Genomic DNA, 18,683 nt, shown 5'->3' with positions numbered 1-18,683 from the left:
AGGCTTCTAAAGCGGAACATAGGAACTTTAACATTATGCACTAAAGTACCCATTTTCCACTAAAGAGATATCTTCTGGCTTGGTAGTGCCACTTGAGTGCCCAAAGTCCTCTTTAGAGATAACACCAGATATTAGGAACCTGTCAAACCCTCGGGATTTATTCAAAATATAATCTGCACAAATAAACTTTGAAATTCTATCAAATTTCAACATACTATACTCAATGGCATAGTTAAAATTTACATCTGAGGTTGCTTCAATTAAAAGTGGATCCCATATCTACTTACCGTGTTCTTAACTTCCGTCCAATAACCTAAAATGAGTCTAGGAGCAATGAGACCAAAACCAAGATACACCCAACCTAAAATTGATATTTGAAAGTTGTTGGAACAGTCAAAATTAGCATACAAGGTCTTTTAACTAAAGTTTTTGCCAGTAGCCTATTTGAAATAACGAAGGATTAAAGATAGGGAATTTGCTGTAAAATCTAAACAAACTACTTGGTAACCAAATTGTTAGTTCCAGCAAGTCATAAATGACTTGATGCTACTATAGAAAGCTCTAAATGGTGAAAATAAGCGGAAATACAAAAAAAAATCTAAAGGGTCATTACATAAATATACTATGAAGTAGGTCAATCTCTGAGGAGGGTAAACCTAGCCTACTTGAATGAGAAGAAAAGTTTGAAATCTGAGGAGGGTAAACCTAGCCTACTTGAATGAGAAGAAAAGTTTGAAGAGCCTACTAAACCGATAATTTTACCTTTTAAGAAGCTTTTGTGAGATACCATGCTACAAAAATCACAATCTACTCATTAAGACGTGAAAAATAGTACCCATATTACACTATTGTCCTACGGGTCGAAAAATCATAAAACATCCCATATGGGGCCTATTTACGGGATCATGCTTTCAAAACCAACATAGCATCCCACTATGCTCTAGGAACATTTATCCTAAAAATGGGTGTCATCTCCAATGGTGCTAAAATTAAGCCACTGGGGTTTTAGGGATTTTTAAAAAAAGATAAGGGATTGAATCCTAAAATAGATGGAATCTTACCCCAAAAATCAAAGAAGAAATGCATAAATAATCTCCACCCAATCTCTAAAATCACCTACGAATGTTTTTCCCAAGCTTTCCTATATTTTAGGGTTCCAATATCTTTGAAATAGATGAAGAATGGAACAAAATGAGCTAAGTGGGGTATTCATACCCTTCCCAGGCATACGAGTGCCATTAAACTAGAAACTTGGCTACTTTAGCCCTTGGTACCACTAAAGTGGTATGCATCCCATAAGACAAGCTGATAAGCATACCATAGGTCACTTTAGCACTAGCCACTAAAGTAGTACTCAAGGACACTAAAGCTCCCTCCGTTAAAGTGCCGAAAGGGCTATTTTGCGGTCACACCAGATATTAGGCACCTACTGAACTTAGATAAATTCTAAGTCCACACCAACATGCGAGATTTTTTTGGAATCCTGTGTGCATAAAAGACTAGACTAACCTACAAAATTTGATATTGCATACTCAATGCAACAGTTAAAATTTCAATCCGAGGTCGTTTTAACAAAAAATTGGTCCCACGCCCATTAGCCATTTTCTTAACTTTGACCAATAACCCGAGATGAGTTTGGGAACCTCGAGGCCTGGACCAAAGGTCCTCCTAGCCTAAAATTGACATTTTGGAGCTGTTGGAATAGTCTAAATTGTCATACAAGGTCATTTGACAGAACTTTTTAGCCAAGAAATAATTTGAACAAGTGAATTTTTCAATATAGGGAATTGGCTCTAGAAACAAAACGAACAGACCGATAACAAAATTATCAGTTCCAAGAAGTCATAATTGAGTTGAGGCAGCTAAAGGAAAGCTGTAAATGGCAAAAATGACCAGAAATATAGAAAATGACCGGAAGCGTCATTATAATATCTACTACTAAAAGAACTTTTATCTGTAAAGGTAAAGGATTATGATGTACTAATAGGCTCAAATACATGAGGATATTGGTTCCACATCTCACTCTTGATCTTGAATGTACCTCCTCTACTGGGCGGTTGATATAGTTAACCTTAACTATAGGAATCTCCCTACTACCCTACCGTCTAACATCATTAGCCAAAAAGACCATAGGCTCCTCTACAAAGGTCAATCACTTGCCTAACTAGGCTAAATCCCATATATACATATGAGATGGATCAGGAATCTATTGCCGTAACATAAAGACACAAAAAAATGAATGGACAAAAACAAAATCTGGTGGTAAGGCTAACTCATAAGCTACCTCACAAACTATGCAAAGGATGTTGAAGGGTCTAATATATCTGGGGCTGAACTTTTCCTTCCTCAAGAACCTCTTCACACCTTTTATGGGCTATATGTGGAGAAATACCAGATCACAAAATCCAAATTTAAAGACACAAAGTCTTTGATCTGCATAAGCCTTTTGCTCACTCTGAGCGACCCTCAACCTATCCTGAATTACCCTAACTATATCCAATGACTCTTAAAGCAAGTCAATACCGTGGGGACTAATCTTGGAAGTCACTAAATATCCAATCATGGAATGACATATCCTATAATATAAATCCTTAAAAGGTTCCATCTCAATGCTTGAATGATATCTTTTAGTATACACGAACTCGACCAAGTATAAATGTTGCTCCTATAGACATCTAAAATCCAAAACATAAGTTCGAAGCATATCCTCAAAAAACTAAATAACTCTCTCTTACTTTACATTGGTTTGAGGATGGAAGGTTGTAATAAGATCCACCTAAGCACCTAACACCTCCTGAAAAGCTCTCCAAAATATTGAAGTAAACACTGAACCCTAGATAGAAATGATAGATATCGGAACACCATGTAAATGGACTATCTCACAAACATATTTATGACCTAACCTCTCAAAACTAAAAGACATCTGAAAAGGAATGAAATGTGATAACTTGGTGAATCAATCCACAATAACCAAAATACCATCAAAACAACAGAAAGCATAAGGCAAACCATCAACAAAGTCCATGGTAATCATCTCCCACTTCTACTCGGGAGTGGTCAACCTTTGAATCAATCCACTAGGTCTTTGACGCTTAGCCTTCACCTGTTGATAATATAGAAAATGGCTACAAAGTCTACCACATCTCACTCCATGCCACTCAATCGGTAATATTGTCTCAAGTCTTTATAGATAATAGATGTACTTGTGTGAATAGAATATTTAGAGCTATGATCAAGCAAGATCGACAGAATTAAGCAATCAACCGTCGAAAAATAAATGTGGCTATCAGACCTCAAAATACCCTCTGAATATATGGTAGACTTCTTGGACTTACCACTTAACACCTGATCATGAAGGATGCAATTTCTTAGGTCCTTAAATAAACGACTCCAAATCTTCTCAAATATGAAGACTTTGCCTCAACACTAGAAAAAATCCTTGTAGGGTCGAAAATATCGAGTCACACTATCAAGTTGATTTAGGATGGAATATCCTATGCCAACGGCCTCTGAGAAACTAAAATATAAGCCACGATACCTATACTTACCGAGTTTCAACTCAAGGAATATTCTACTATGTTCTCCTTTCTCGAATACAAAATATATCATAGTCCTTAAAAATGCACCATCTATGTATGCTATCTAGAATTTAGAAATCTCTCTGGGTCATAAGATGCTGAAAAATATGATGATCTGTTAAGATCTCACAATGAACGCCATAAAGATGATGCCTCCAAATCTTAAGCTAGAAAACTACTGGCATCAATTGTAAATCATGAGTTAGGTAGTTATGCTCATACACCTGCAGCTCTATTAAGGCATAAGCAATAACATGTTCCTGCGGCATCAACATACAACCTAAACTAACACCAAAATCACCACAATACATGGTGAATCCCTCATCCTTAATAGAAAGAGAGAAAATAGAAGTCAAAGTAAGAAACACCTAAAGCATTCAAAATCTCGACTCGCACTCCTCCAACCATTCCGAGTCTAATTGGTAATAGGTGTTGTGATAGTAGAAAAACTCTCCACAAAATGCCTTAAGTAACCTTTCACACCAATGAAGCTATGAACCTTATTCAAAGATGTAAGCCTGGACCAATCATGATGGTCTCAATCTTTATTTGGTCAAACATAATCCCATACATAAATAGATGTAATCCTAGACCAATCATGATGTCCTCGATCTTCGTTGGGTCAAATATAATCCCATACGTAGACACCACATACCCATAGAATATCACCGACTCAAGCCAAAACACACATTTAGAGAATTTGGCAAAAAAGAAAATAATTTCTCAAAGTCTGGAGCACAATCCTCAAATGTTGTATATGTCTCCCTCTACTCTAAATCACAAGGATGTCATTGATAAATGCAACCATGAAGGAATACAAATATTTCATGAACACTGGATTCATCAAATCCATAAATATGTTGGGGCATTAGTCAAGTGAAAAGACATCACTAGGAAATCATAATAACCATAACGGGTCCTAAAGGCTATCTTTGGGATATAGTCAACCTGAATCCTTAACTAATGGTGATCATACCTCAAATAAATCTTAGAAAACATTGTTTCACCATAAAGTTAGTCATACAAATCATCAATTAGAAACATAAGATAATAAATCTTCAATTTCACCTTATTAAGCTTCTTATAATTAATACACATACGCATATAGTCATCCTTGTTCTTTATGAACAACACTTGAGATTCCCAAGGAGACGCACTTGAGATAAGAAAAAACCTTACCACAAATATTTTTAAGAAAGAATTTAGCTAATTAAGCTTGGTTTGAGCAATATGATAAGGTGCCATAGAAATAGGTTTGGTACAAGGCTCAAGATCAATAAAATCTCAATATTACACCCAAGAGGAATACTAGGTACATCTGCAGGCCAAATATTAAGAAGCTCAAGAACTATAATAATATAGTCAAGTGACACACTCTCTATACTAAGCTTCATAGCAAGAACATAAGAATTAATCCCCATTGACTCATGGCTAACCATTCCCTACCATACGAATGAGGGTATACAAAACATAGATAAGCTAATAATCTTGTAAAAATAGTTTATGACCACATGTTAGTGGTATAACCAGTCCATCCCCAGAATTACATCAAATATGTCGAATATAATAAGATCAGTATAAGTGTTAAAATCTCTTAAAACCACAATACATGATCTAAAAAACTGATCCACCACTAAAGAATCACCCTTAGGAGTTAATACACATAATGGAACAGATAATGAATCCCAAGAAAACCTTAACTGCAAGGCATAATAAGCATACGCATAAGATAAGTGAATTCTAGATAAAATAAAGAAAAGGCCAACTGATGACACACCAAGATCGTACCTATAATAATAGCATCCAAAGACTCAAACTTGGGTTTAGAAGGTATTGGATATAACTAACTACACCCACCACATAGTTGGGCTCCTAATTGATCTCCTATCTTATCTACCTGAGAGCCTCCATAAGCATCTCTATCTGAGGGGTGAACTACCTTATTAGGTTGAACACCCTGATCTAAAGGAATAATTATTTCACAACTGGGGCACTCTTTCTTAATATGACAAAAAACTCCACAAACATAACATGTCTACTGAATTGTACAAAATCCAAAAGATATGGCTAACCCAAAATAACCACCATAATAAAAATAACCAGAAGATGAACACCTCAAAGATTGAACACTACCCTAGCCAGGATGATCACTAACCATAGACAGACCTCAATTAGTAATCTAGAGTGTAACCTAAATGAGTCTACCAGACTAAACTTGAGTTTGATACAACTGGTGTAGAGTGTACCAACCCTAAGAAAAATTTTCTCTAAATTTTTAGAAATTAGGAATCCTATTAAAATGATATGATTCCATGTTCTCTTACCGCTACCCTCTTAGGCCTGATGATGCATTTCTTCCATAACCTAAGCGTTATTTGACCTTGGAAAAAGGCCTACCCACAGAAACTAAATTTTGTGTTGACTTGCAAAGAGGAAGTCTCAAACCCCAAACAAATAAATGAATCCCCTCTTACTCAGTAGTTAAAATAAAAGCAACCTGCCAAGCCAACTCGTGAACTTGATACTTATATTCTATAATACTCATAGAAACCTACTCCAATCTTAAGAGATAATATCTCAAATGATCCCTATAGCTATGAGTAATAATCTTCTCTAATAAGATCTTAAATAATGTAGTCTGTGTTATAAGAGAAGATCTAGCTTGCTTGGAATCAAGATAAACTCTCCAATAATGTCTAGCTACCAGATCAAACTAAAAAGTAGTATAATCTACACCATGATTCTCAACTAGGCCAAAATTATGAATTCTAACTTCACAAGAAATCGAAAATCCAACAGCATCCTCGTCTGGTGCACCAGAAAACCTAGGCATATCCAGTCTCAAGAATCTACCCAATATATTCTCCTTCTTGACTGACAAAGTAAACTGGGCAACCACTGGATGAGTGACTACTATCTTAGAAACTAGCAATGCAAGATGGACCTTAACTCTAGGAGCAGTAGCTAGAGGCTGGGTGAAACACCCAGGTCTTGGTCCCTAGAAATTCAAAGTTCTAAGACTACTTCCCTAACTACGACCCTTCTTATGAGTCGTAGAGATCCATTATGGGTCACAGGACCAAATCGTAACATGCCCAGTGAGAGTTTTCTAAGTCACTATTATGACTACGGCTACTATGTAACAACTTGTGAGCACTCTAAATAACTTGTATAGTCCTTATCGTAAGGAAATCAGTGTGATTCCCAAAGTATTCTATCTTGAATATGACTAGGATATAATAAGTCAGATAAACTCATTATGATTCATAAGGTACTTTCCATAACCAGACTATTATTTGTGGTTCAAGAAACTATCTAGACTATGACTCAGGGGAAACAAGTCGTAGGGTGACCATATGAGTCATAAGGCCACCAATAAATATTGGCGACTTGTTTTCTTGCTTTTAATAAAGGTTTTTTAGACATTTCCCTCTAGTTCCTATGATAAATCACAACTTATAAACCTACTTAGGACCCTATTTTTCCATAATGCACATCAAATACACTCTATTCTCTCTCAAATACTCTCAAGCATCAATACCTAGGGTTTTCCAAAAATGGGTTAAGTAGAGCTTCAAGGGTTGAATTCTCTCCATAATCTTGGTTATTTCTGGCATATGACTATACCCTTAAACTCATTTATCTAATGAAAGAATTTACATGGTTAATTATATAGATTTGAATAAGGATTTTTAATATGGTTGAGGGCTTTCACATGAATGTTCTTAATTTGATTTCCCCTGATTTATTATGCATTATTCATGCCTTCTTAATAGTTTTAAACATAGAGGTGCATGGGATTTATGAAAAATAAAATGGGTTATGTTTTCCTCAATTGTGATGAATTTTTCTTTGACATATAGTTTTGGAAATTGAGTTCCCTCAACCAAAATTTGAAACTGATAACAATACATGACTTTGTCACATATTTTAACTTGCTCACTTTAGCTGATGCAATGGTATAAAAGGTTAATGAATCGTAGTATTATCTTATTGATCTTTGGTGTATGTGAATTACCCGTGTGAATGTTAATTGAACCTAAGGGATCATGAATTTCCCCCTATAAGATGGTTAAAAGATTATGACATGATAATGAACTTTCAAGTAGGGTTGGTATGATGATAACAATAGGGTACCTAATTGCATAATCAATTCAGTATGTTGGGAATATATGTTAAATCTTTTTATTGGGCTTCAAAGTAGGTTCTTTAGCTAGGCTGTGAAAGTAGAGTTCCCGAGGGATGAATATTATAAACTACACTAGAAAGCGTAGGGATCTAAATGATTGAGAGGTTAGAGTCCCCCATATTATTTTTATATGATTTGGAGGTTTAAGTCCCCCATGATATGTAAACTTGTGCTTAAGACACCTTTGATTTATGTTGGGAGGCTAAAGTCCCCTATCAGGCCTATGATATATGATTATCTTCTTGTTCATGCTAACTAGGGCCATTCCAGCTTGGGGATAAATAAGCCCATATAGCCTGTTGGTTCCTTAATATGATGGTTATGATACAAAATTCAGGTTAAGATCTTAAATGTTTATGCTAAGTATTGTTCCCAACCCTGACATGTGATATATATATATGTATCTGTATTTGATGATATACATTAAATTAGACTGGTTTAGAATTATTACACATGGCATTATTTTATCCCTCACCCTTGAGTTACATATTAGATCTCCAAATTCTGACCTTCTTCGAATGTTGTACCCCCACGTAATGCATTCACAAAAAAATTCTTCTACCTTTTTTATGGTGAGATTCCATACGTGGGAAGACTTCATTTCTTATTTTTTTCTTATGTTTTAAACTTTGTTTCATACTAGTTTTTGGTTATGGTCGAGGGTATGTCACGATATTTTATTAGTATTTAATTTTTTAGAGGCTTTGTGGGTACTGTTGACTTGGGTGTTGTGTTGGCAGTTAGTATTAGTTTTTGGTGTTGGTTGGTGGTTATTTATCTAATATAGAGTCTTTGGTCTTATGTTACTCTATCTTTTTATATGTTCAAACTTCAATCTATGTTAGTATGTGTTATGTTCTGTTGACTAGGAAATATGGGTGGTCTCTAGTCGTCGGCAGGCTTGTGATGCCCGTCATGGCGAGGCCCTTGTTAGGGTTAGGAAAATTTTAGAATCAGAGCCTAGGTTTATGGTCAAATAGGTGTCCACATAGTCATGTTATTTTGAGTCTTTTTTATGGGTATATAGTGCACCATAATTATAGGTGACAGGCTACAAGGGCTTTTGGAATATTTCTCTTGCTTGTTGTCTTATTTTTGACCTATAGAGTCAATGGTCTTAAATCTCTCTAGTTCCTGTTTCCTTTCCTTTCAGATCATGCCTCTAAGAAGTTTTGATATTCATGAAAACTCTTCTGTTTAGTCTGATAATAATGTGGATAAAGCTTGTACTAATTCTAGGGTACAGACCCAATCTAAAGCCACTTCTTTTGATTTCCCCCATACAGTACCATCCTAAGGGTGATACTCTTGCTTAGTAACCTCATGGAAATATTACCAACATTGAGTTCCTTTACTTTATTCATTTGTTGACCCAGTTGGTGACATCTCGGTCATAATGTTGGGTCCTACTAGTATTGATCTGAGTTTTTCTAAGGCCAATAGAATTAACTAGTTTATAAAGTGGCACCCTTCGACTCTCACTAGTAGTAAGGTTGAAGATGATCCTCAAAGGTTCATATATAAAATAGAAAAGATCATACGAGTGATGCATGCTACCAATGTTGAGGTAGTGAAATTTGTTGCCTATTAATTGAGGGATGTAGCATACAAATTGTACGAAGAGTGGGAACAACTTAGGGGTGATGATGCGAGTCTGCCTTACAGGATGATTTTTCGAGTGCTTTTCTTGACTGCTTTTTTTCTCAAGACTTAAGGGAGGCAAAAGTAGAGAAGTTTTTAAATTTGAAGTAAAGAAGGATGATTGTAAGGAAGTATGCCTTAAAATTCCATTAGTTATCATAATATGCACCTGAGTTAGAGTCTAGTATAAGGGCTAGAATGAGGGAATTTGATTTTGGGTTGTCCCGTGTTTTTATTTTTGAGAGCAATGCTTCCTTGTTGAACAACTATATGGACATCTCTAGACTTATGTTGTATGTGCAACAAGTTGAAGCGAAAAGAGAAGAAGGAAGCTGAGGTATAGGAAAACTAGAGTAAGAGATTTAGAAATTCAGAACAATGTTGAGGATAGAAGTACAATTGTAGAGATAGTGCGAAATTATATCAATAAAAGAATTGGAGAAGTCCTAACTCTTATTCGATGGCTAGTGATGCTCACCCAAAGTCATCCAATGATCAATGTTTTCATAGTACTGATGGTTCTAGGGAACAGGGTGCCTAAACTAAGGCCAATGGGTCCTAGTTAGCAATGTCATATCCTCCTTTTAGATTCTATGATCATTTGTACCATGGTTACTGTAAGAAGGAGATTAACCAGTGTTTTAGTTATGGTCAGATTGGTCATATGCAACGGGATTATCCTTCAAGGGTTGCTTCTGGGGCCAACAAGGTTCCTATTACTACTTTATCAGCTCCACACCAAAGGGTCCCACTTTTACTTTCGACACTTGTTAGAACAGCCTATATGCTCTTACAGCCCATTAGGAGTCTGAGGCATCTGCTAACGTCATTACTAGTAAGTTGAAATACTTTCTCGTTATGTTTATTACTTGCTTGATTTGGAGTCTACTCTTTGTTATATGACCCTATTTGTGGCTGTCCCGAGTGTATGTCAAACTATTTTCTATTTCTACCCAGTAGGTGACTCTATGGTTTCTAGAAGACTATATGGGAATTGTGTGGTATCTGATTGTGGGAGGTAAACTTTGGTAGATTTTATTAAACTAGACATGGTTGATTTTGACGTCAACTTATTAATAGATTGGTTGCACTTATGCTATGCCTCTTTAGATCGGCACACCCATAAAATTATTTTCAAACTTCTGAAGGATCCAATTATTAAGTGGTAAGGGAGTTTCCTAGTTCCCAAGGGGGTTCATATATTATCTTAGAGCACAGAAATAGATTTCCAAGAGGTGTCTTTATCATTTGGTATGGGCTAAAGATTCTAACTCAGAGGGTCCTACCTTACAATTTGTATGCATGGTTTGTAAATATCCTGAGGTCTTCTCGGATGATCTTTCGGGTGTGTCTTCTAATAGGGAAATTGATTTTTGGATTGATCTTTTTCTAAACCCTCATCCTATCTCTATTCATCCCTATAGGATGGCTTTAGCTGAGTTAAAAGATTTTAAGAAGCAGTTGAAAGATCTCTTTGATAAGAGTTTCATCCCCCGAGTTTGTCTTTATAGGATGCTCCTGTTATTTCTCGCATAAAAAAGATGGTTCCCTTCCTATATGCATTTATTACAACTAGTTTAATTAGGTGATGGTGTATAATAAGTACCCTCTTATAAGGATAGATGACTAGATGGACCAGCCTCAGGGTGCTAACTATTTCTCCAAGAATGACCTCCTTCGAGCTATCATCAACTGGAGATTTGGTGGGAGGATATCCCTAAGATCTCCTTCCTAGCCTATTATGGTCATTTTGAGTTCTTGGGGATGTCTTTTGGGTTGACCAATGTCGTTTTAGATTTAATAGATCTTATGAATTGGGTATTCCATTAGTTTCTTGATTTGTTCATCATTATTTTTATCAATGATACTCTAGTATATACAAAGAGTAAGGTAGATAATGTTGATCATCTCTTTATTTTTTGTTGAACCTAAAGGATCATCGCTTATATGCTAAGTTTTTAAACTATGAATTTTGGTTGAATTTTGTTACTTTTGGGGGTCATGTTGTATCCAGTGAAGGGACAATGGTGGATCCAAAAATAGTTGAAGTAGTTAATAAGTTGCCTAAACCCACAACTCCAATAGATATTTGAAGCTTCTTAGGTTAAGGCAGTTATTATTGAAGGTTTGTGGAAAACTTCTCTTATATTGTTACCCCATTGTCAAAGTTGACTCAAAGGGAGGTGAAATTTATATGGTCGGATTCTTGTGAGGTTAGTTTCGAGAAATTGAAAGATAAGTTATCTTCAGCTCCTATTCTAACAATACCCGACGGTACCAACGATTTTGTTGACTATTATGATGTGTCCTGGGTGGTACTAGGTTATGTGTTGATGCAACATGGTAAGGTAGTTACTTATGCTTTTAGTCAGTTGAAGGTGCATGAGATGAACTATCCAACTCATATTTTGGAATTATTGGTTGTGGTCGTTTCTTTAAAGATTTGGCGTCACTATTTGAATGTTGTTTATGTTGACATCTTTTACGACCATAAGAATGTGCAATATGTGTTTACTCAGAAGGAGATAAATGTAAGGCAAAGGAGGTGGATTGAGCTACTAAAGGACTATAACATGAGTCTCCACAATCAACTAGGTAATGCTAACACGGTTATTGATTCTCTTCGCAGGATATCCATGGGGAACTTATCTCATGTGAATAAGGAGCAATGGATTTCATAAAGGATATTCACCATTTTTCTAATATTAGAGTTCATCTCTTAGATGCTGAGGAGTGTGGTGTATTAGCGCAAGAGGGAGAATAATCATCTCTTAGTGCTGAGATAAAGGAGAAGCAAGTGTTGGACCCTATCTTGATGCAAATCAAGGAGGACATGGGCAGGCGGAAAGTGATAAATTTTGTGATTTATGGTGATAGTATCTGGAGGTTCTAATGGATAATGTGTGTTCCCAACATTAATGGGTTATAAGTGAGAATTTTGGCTAAAGATCAAGAGCCGCGTTATGCAGTTTAGTCATGTCAACAAATATGAATCATTATCATAAGGATATATATTGGTGGAATAACATTAAGAGGGATGTGGCCAACTTTATGGTTAGGTGCATGGTGTGTCAGTAAGTGAAGGTGGAGCACTTGAGGCCTGGTGGATTATTTTAAGATATTAAGCTACCTATGTAAAGATGTTAAATAATTAATATGAATTTTGTTATTAGTCTTTTGCATCTCGAAATTAATTTGATTCTATTTGGGCCATCATGGGTAGGATGACTAAGTCTGCTCACTTTTTGCCGGTGAGAACTAATTACTCTACTATGGACTGTGAAAAGTTGTTTATTCAAAAAATTGTGAAGTTTCATGGTAAGCCAGTTTCTATTATCTCTTATTAAGGTACTCAATTATCATTGCATTTTTGGCACTCATTTTAGAGAGGTTTAGGGACTAAGATAAGCCTTAGTATCGCTTTCTACCTATACGTGGATGGGCAAGCACAGAGCACCATTAAATCTCTTGAGGATATGCTTAGATCCTGTGTGATAGACTTTAGTGGTAGTTCGGTTGATCATATTCCCCTCATTGTGCTTGTTTTTAACAATAGTTATCATTAGAGTATCGAGATGGCTCCTTTTACAGCTTTTTATGGTAGGAGATGTAGGTCTCCTATTTGGTGATTTAATGTATGCGAGAATAGTTTGTGTGGTCTTGACATGGTTTACCAATCTATGGAGAAGGTGAAGATGATTTGGGATAGGCTTAAAATCACCAAAAGTTGCAAAAAGTCTTGTGCGCATATGAAGTGAAGAGAGTTGGAATGTAAAGTTAGAGATTTGGTGTTCTTGAAGATGTCTCCCATAAGAGGAGTTATGTGGTTTGGAAATAAGGGGAAGCTCAGTCCCTATGATATTGGTCCATATTGTATTTTGAGGCGAGTGTGCAATGTGGCCTATTAATTAGAATTATCTCCGAGTTTGTGTTATATTCACCCAGTATTTAAAGTCATAATGTTGAAGAAGTACATGGGTGATACTTTCTTGGTGGTTTCGCTGGAAAGTGTGGGTGTTTTGATTCCCTTGTCATATGAGGAAGTCCTGGTGGAGATCCTGGATGGGAAAGTTCGTTGGTTGCTTACTAAGTAGATGGATTCGGTAAAGGTTTTATGGAGGAACCATAAGGTTGAAGAGGCTACTTGGAAAGCTGACGAGTACATGAAGTCCAAGTATCCATTCTTGTTCCCCCTTCCAAATAATTGTGCTTAAGGTATGTGTTATTCTTAACATTTTTTTTTCTGACATTGTTATAGAAAATTGTAATGTCCTTAATATCATTGTTTTATGTCTTTGTTAAAGATAAGAGAGGGAGTGTTTTTGTATTAGATTGTGCTAATGTTTGACTATGACTACCATGTTACAAATCGTAAGGACTATAAACTACTCATATAGTCCTTTAAGGAAACCAGAGTGATGCCCGAAGTATTCTATCCTCAGTACGAATAGGATGTAATAAGTCGTATAGATTTGTTATAAGTCGTAAGGTCCTTTATATAGTAATATGAGTGTTGGTGGTCCAGGAAACTATCCATACTACAACTGATAGGAAACGAGTCGTACGGTGACCCTTTGAGTCATAAGGTCACATATAACGACTAGCAACTTATTTTCATCTTTTGATGAGGGTATTTTAAGTATTTTCCTCTTATTCCTATAATAACCCATAACCTATAAACATACTTCAGAGACTATTTTAATTCATAATACACATCAAATACACTCTCTTCTCTCTCAAATCCTCTTAAGCATCAATGATTAGAGTTTCCATGAAGTGGGTCAAGTAGAGCTTTAAGGGTTTAATTCTCTCAATAATCTTGGGTAATTAAAGAATGTGAATCTACCCTTAAACTCATTTTATCTATTGCATGAATTTACATGGTTAATTATGTGGATTTGAAATATGGGATTTTGATATGGTTGAGGGCTTTGACATGAATGGTTCTTAAGTAACCTTTTATTTATGCTGGGAGGTTTGTGTCCCTCATCAGGACTATGACATATATTATCCTCTAGTTCGTGCAGCTACATACAATATAGCCCTTACAGCTAAGGGAGAGTTGGTCCCACATAACCCGTGGGTGCCTTGATTATGATTGTTATGCTACACAATCCAGGTTAATATTATAAAAGTTCATGCTAAGCCTTGTTCCCTACCCCGGCAAGTGATATATATGTATGTATTTTCATTTGATGATTTGCATTAGATTCGACTGGTTTTTAATTATTACACATGAAATTATTTTATCACTTACCCTTAAGTTATATCCAGTGCTCTAACCGCTAATCGTCTCTGGATGTTGTATCCCCACAGGATGCAGGCACTATAAAATCCTTTACCTTCCTTGTGCTGTGATCAGGTTTTCATGGATAGTTTGTGAGTTCACTTTAAGTGATGAGCTTCCATCCTTCGAAAGATTACATTTCATATTTTGGTTTCTTATGTCATAAACATTGCTTCAACTTGATTTTGGCTATGGTTGAGGATATGTCCCGACAATTTATTTGTATTCGATTTTGTTAGAGGCTTTGTGGGTACTATGGACTTGGTTATTTTGTTGGAAATTTGTACTTGTTATTGGTATTGGTTTGTGGTTATTGATATAACTTTGAATCTTCGATCTTATGTTACTCTATCTTGTTTTATGTTTGGACTTTAGTCGATGTTAGTGTTTGTTATATTCTGGTTAATAAGATATGGGTGTGGTATCCAGTCCTCGGCAGATTTGAGATGTCCACCACGGCTAGGCCCTGGTTTGTGTCCTAACACTGCACCCCCTCCTTAGTACCACTCTGATCTGTAGATTGTGCACTATAAGACGGTGCCCCAACAACCAATCCCAAAATTTGAACCAAAGCATCTCTGAGAACTGAAGAAGGAATAAATCTTGGTGGATCCTAGGCTGGTCCTAGCCCGCCACTGGCTGGTACAGAAGAATCTATGCCTCGATGTTAGAAATAGTGTTTAGGAAAGGCCCTTTATCCTGGACCTTAGCTGGGGACACACCTGAAGGTTTTCCACGACCTCTAGGTCATCTACGAACAGCAACAAGATCCCTAGGCTCGATCTTGGGACCCTCGTATTGTGTAGCGGCAGCACGTGTCCTAGCTATCTACGAAAGAGTGCAACCAAAGGAATGCTTTAGGAAAAAACTTAAACACTTAGCACAAAATGTGTGAATGAATTGACTTAAGCACAAAATATGTGAATGAATTGACTAACTCCTACGAATGTCTTATAGCTTCCCAAAATTAAAAGAAGTATGTCATCATTCTTATTCGCGGGACTCTACTAGTTGCTCTTGTACCAATAATATCGGTGAAACCTAGGCTCTAATACAAATTTTTGATGATCCATTTTAAAAGTCATGATGGCACCTACTTTATCCCGCTAGTAGGCAAGCCAAACTATAGCTTGGATCTATGAGCAATGGGATAATTTGGTGTACAGTCACCCAAAAGGCTGGAAATCAACAATTTAATATTTATAATACAAACAAGGTAATAGATATAAATCAAGATAGATAAAATATAGACAACCATCCGATGACCTGTTAGTTGACCCAACCCAACCGGGGGTCTTATAGTAATGGGAATCCCAAGTCCAACCCAGACTGGGGACCAACCCCTGTTAACCAACCCAACAACCATCAGCATACCTTGAGTCGGCTAAATACCGAACAAATAACAAGATAGCTTAACAAGACAAAGACTGACTTTGGGATAGGTCTATTCCTATACCAACCCTACCAACTCATCCCGTTCAGCAAACCACATAAACAGAACCACCAAGCCAAAACAATACCGAACCAAGGGCCATAAACTAGGAAAAAACCAAATGAGATCCAAAACATAATATTATTAATCCCAAAATTAAATATAATGGAATGGCAAGAAATTATGTCAAATAATGTCGACCCCAATTCCAGTGCCAATATTAAGGCTTACAGAAATATCGATCCCACCCATTCCAACCTGTAGCAGTACCACAAAGCCTCGAACGAAAAGAGTAAGAATATCTGGTTGGGACATGCCCCCAACCATTGCAAAAACCAATAACCAAAAGTAAATCAAAATGTCTAAAATTATCCATAAAATAAAATAAAGACTTCCGAAAAGATAGAAGCTCACAACTTCAGTCCAACAACTGTCCCTGAGTCAAACACTATGTAGGAGGAGTAGAAGGTTTGGTTCCTATATAGAGTGGGTATACAGCCACCTGAAAGTGGGTAAGCGAGTTATTCCTAGCATGAAATCTGGATAAGGATAACATAATTACATTTATAAAACCAAGTAGGACCATCCATATACATACAAATTTTCATATATATAAACATACAGGGAAAGGAAAGCAGGTTTAGCATACCAATAAAACATTTACCCAGGCTGTGTAACTTTGCCATCCTTAACCATCCACGGGCTAAATAGGTAAATCTCCTCCTGCTGATAGGGCCCCAGTGTGTGAAGCCACATGATCAGGGAATAAAACTTTGAATGACTAGTACAATCCCCAAATATAAAGTGTGACATCAAGAACACGATCACAAATACCAAACCTCACATCGTGAAATATGTTTCTAGTTTTTGTCCCCTCGGGACTTCCACCTTCCACGACTTTGCTATACACCCTGCCATTATTGCCAAATTAAGACAATTACCAAGAAACCAACCAATTTATTTACCATTGATTAACCAAGGCCATTAGTAGTGGTATCATTATATCGACTATACTTGCAACTTTTGTCCCAGGCCAACCATATATAGTTTTAAGAGATTCAATGTACCCTTTAAGACTTCAACCTTACCAAAACCTTAGACACCTATTCCTTTCCAATTTATTTAAAACCATTCAAATTATTTAGGGTTCCATTACGAACACTACACCATAAGTTCCATTGGAAAACCAATATTACAGTGAAAACATTGTTAAAGGAATTTTATCAAACACATTTGTGGCATAGTATTTCAAAAACCAAAGTCCATTGCTAAAGAAACATTCACTTGCAACCAATTAACAAAAACCATCATTAACGCATATAAAAGCATAATGACAACATAGGAAAGCCATAACCAAGAATTTACAACCAAAATACCCAAATCATATTTGAAAACACAAAATCATGAAAAATCCTAAAAACATTGCATAAAACCTTGACTTTAATTGGATCAAATGATGAGGAAAGAGAACATGCCTTAATTGACAAAGTAGATGGAGAGAAACCACCGACAAGATCCCCAATTTAGTCCTCCAGTTGAAACCCTCGCTTCCATGTCCAAAATCTTTTGAGAGAATCATAGAGTGTTTAGGAAGAGTTTCTATGTGTTAATGAATAGAATAATAGGGGTAAATATCCTCCCAAGAGAGTTAGAAGTCATGGGACCTTATTAGGGTAAGTTGGGAAATATCCAGAATACCCCCACTTAAGTTGCACAAAATCCCATTATAAGGGTACGACTGACCCTCACGAGTCGAACCACTCGATACAAGTGGTACCCACCACCCAACACTATCCAGTGTACGACTCATCAAACCTAAGTCATATTGATAGAATACAATCCGTACCCTTCACCCGTATCTTTGGCAAGATAAAATCATATAATGTTTGAACATTGACCACTAAACGAGGCCTGGGTACGACTCATACCTTGGATTATGGCTCCTGGTAATCCACTTGCACTCAGATCCAACTTAAGTTACAATGTCTAAGGTTAAGTGAAGGAAACAAATGATTTTTATCCAACCATATGACTCGTACCACCAAGTCATAAAAATCTATTGACCAAAATCCATCCCACCAACCAACACTGGTCAATACACGACTGGACCATACCATTCATACATTAACATACATCTCGTACCCTTGAGTCGTATTGGGTCCATAGACTAGAATTCTTTGAAATTTTCTAAGGTCCAAAATCTAGGGTGTTTCAGTCTCCCCTACGAGGAACATTCATCCCCGAATAAAGGACAAGGTAGGGGTAACCACATGCATAAGTTATTTGCATTATCAAATATATAACCAATCTTTAACAAGGTTTGAAAACATAGAGGCAAAGATATTAATCTTTACTTTAACAAACTCAAAAAATAAAGATGTGTTAAAGACACAAACCTTCCCCACGAATCCCAAAAGAAGAAAATGGATGTGGATGCTTAGACATCATGTCCTTCTCTAATTCCCACATAGCTTCTTTCACCTTATAGTTCTGCCATAGATCCTTAACCAAAGCCATATCCTTGGTTCTCAATCGACGAACCTACATATATAAGAT

Source organism: Capsicum annuum, chromosome 9, assembly GCF_002878395.1.
Source record: "Capsicum annuum cultivar UCD-10X-F1 chromosome 9, UCD10Xv1.1, whole genome shotgun sequence".
Taxonomy (NCBI): domain Eukaryota; kingdom Viridiplantae; phylum Streptophyta; class Magnoliopsida; order Solanales; family Solanaceae; genus Capsicum; species Capsicum annuum.
This window is presented reverse-complemented; position numbering follows the sequence as displayed.